Source organism: Eutrigla gurnardus, assembly GCF_963514095.1.
Source record: "Eutrigla gurnardus genome assembly, chromosome: 21".
NCBI classification, from domain to species: Eukaryota; Metazoa; Chordata; class Actinopteri; order Perciformes; family Triglidae; genus Eutrigla; species Eutrigla gurnardus.
In genome coordinates, this window is record NC_139932.1 from 10,644,166 (window position 1) to 10,646,793 (window position 2,628).

The 2,628-nt window shown below is 43.7% G+C and overlaps 1 long non-coding RNA gene across 1 annotated transcript; it reads left to right on the forward strand.

Annotated features, from left to right (window-relative positions):
- LOC311032050 lies at positions 1-1,444 on the forward strand. The gene is made up of 2 exons (XR_014599147.1): positions 1-819; positions 951-1,444. It is a non-coding gene; the product is annotated as an uncharacterized lncRNA (long non-coding RNA).
- The last annotated feature ends 1,184 nt before the right edge of the window (positions 1,445-2,628 follow it).

Here is a 2,628-nt window from a genome sequence, read left to right on the forward strand (position 1 = left end):
TGCAACGTAGTCCTAACTGGAGACATCTTCGGGTAAGACGTATTTTGCTAGCTCCGAGAATTTGGCAAATACGTGATCTATTTTTAAGAGTTTTTGAAGAAGAAAGCTATTTGAAGGGTATCCCTCGCCGGTGTTTTCAATTTTAACTCCGAAGAAGACATTTCTGACCTGTTTTCCAGCGAGAAGGAACGAAAGACGCCAAGTCACTCGCCCAACGGAGGCCATCTTTTTACCTCTACAGTTATTTTTTGGTCGGAGATGTGTGTAGAAACAATGGATACAAGATCGAAGCACATCAAAAGCGACTGCCTGCGTAAAACCATCAAACCCGGATCAAAGTTGAGGTGGAAACGTCACCGTGTTTTTACGGAAGGAAACGAGGCCCTTGAGAAATGTCGGGCCAGCGCGTTGAAGGCCTTACGAAAGTGCCTGCCGCGGGAACAGAGGCGGCCACGGACTTTGGCCAGGCTCGCCAAAGTCTTAGGGCACATTGGAAAGAACGAGAACGGGGAGTCCGTGTACGTGGAAAGTCCCGCAGCGGCCTGTATACACCGCCAGCCATCGGGATCAATGGCGCCGGAAAACACCACGCAGTACCTTATGGCTAACGCGTACGACGACATGACATGCGGCGGAGACCCGGAACACTACAGCGGACTCGACTTCGAACAGAGAGACTTCGAGGAAGCGCTCGCCCTGCATTGGCAACCGGAATGAACCGGTCTGCGAGCCAACCGGAATGAACCGGTCTTCGTGACCTCGTGAAACTGGTCTGGCCTGCTGTTCAGCAGTGACTTTCCCATAAGAACAAATGACAAGGTGTGAAATAAACAACTGTAAATGCATGACATGGGTTTAATATGTGCATCTTGTGATGATTGTTCTTTTGAAAAGCCCGTGTTATGTGATTTTGTCGCACGATTCATGGTTGGGCTTTATTTATCTCACAGTGGCTCACTGGACGGGCTAACCCAGTAGGGAGCGACCCTGAGCCGCCCCGTGTGGCGCCGCCCCGAGGAACTAAACGAGCGCACACCAGCTCTCGCCTGGCTACGGATTGTGAAATCCAGGTAAACCCGGTGCAGGTATTGTGTCGCAATGCATTGTCATTTGTGGCAACAGTGGTACGTTGTGATGCGATGTTGGCGCTGAAAAGTGCTTTCCACAGTTACTGTTGTCTGAGCGTTTTCCAGGTCACCCTGCCGGGACACATGACTCTGCTGTGAGGAGAGCACGAGACCGAGGAGGTCGCTTCTCAGGTGACTGACAACAGGTGACATTTATTGCCCGATGGTTCTTTACTGTTTCCAAGAAGTCCAAATGATGTCACGTGTGATAGTCATGGTTTATTATTTAAGCCGATTTATGTATTGTACTTACCAAAAGTATAAGTGATTGTTGGTGTGTAGGTGAGAGGATTATATTGTTCAATAAATGTGCTTTTATAAGAAATTACTGACTTGAATTTATTATTTGAATAACTCCATGTTACCTGTTAATGTGTGGAAGATGATGTGAAATTGCAGGCGTAGCTATTCTACGCCATATTGAGGGATCCAGAGACTGATCATACACCTGTATGTGTGGCTACAGATGAAGTTTGCCAAGTTGAGTATCCCCTTTTATCTCATTAAATCTAAGCTTCTGATGTTTCCACTTCACATAAGTTATAAGTAGATATTTAGTTAATATATAAGTCTATACACATACAATAGTCTGTAGACCATTCAGCAAGAAGGTTCCAAGCTGTTACAAAATTCTGTGTTGCATAACACTCGATGAGGCAAAAGTGTAAACGGTTTAAAATATACTCTAGAAAAAAATAATTTGCATAAGAGGATGAAATGAACACATTTACAGGGATGATTATATATGATCGGATAATTACAGGTAACGCAAAAAGGACCGTTTGCTGACTCATCTCACCCAGCTGCTAGTACATGGAGTTCAGGGGCATTGCATAAGCCACACCTTTTAATGGCCGTCAAAGGTATTCTAGTTGACTGATTTCTAAGAATAATAATGTAACATTTTTAAATGTATTCAAAATTATCATAGAGAATACCTCTAATCTATGTGTGTATATAATAGTGTTCAACTTGAATTCATAAAAATAAATGTATATATCCATCCATCCCAGGCTGTGGCTTAAATAAAACTGATTTCCCACAGAATAAGAGTAGTTTTTGTTAACATTTTAATGGTTTAACGACATCTGACACAATTTAAAGAAAGTTGCAATACAAGTGAGTTCCCAGCGTGTTGTAAACCACCCCTTGTAACTCCTACCACACTGTTCACCAAAAATAAAAACGTCTCCATATTAGTCTCACCAGACTCCTCCCACGTCACTGTTCTGTATCATTCCGTAATATTTCAAGCTGCCACAGGGTGGCGGTAGCGTCCAACAAACGTGGCCTGCTCCTGCAGGTCACTCGGAGTTGAATCCAGAGGGAGAGGTGCTGATTATTGGTCCACTTTTAGATCATCTTTCATGGCGTTTGTTCCAGCAAGGAGAACACTACGTTCTGAATTTTAATTTATTTATTTTAATACTGGAGTCGTGTGGCAGCAGGTTGGCATGGACAAATGTCTCCGGTTACTAGTGATGATTGAACAAGATTAATT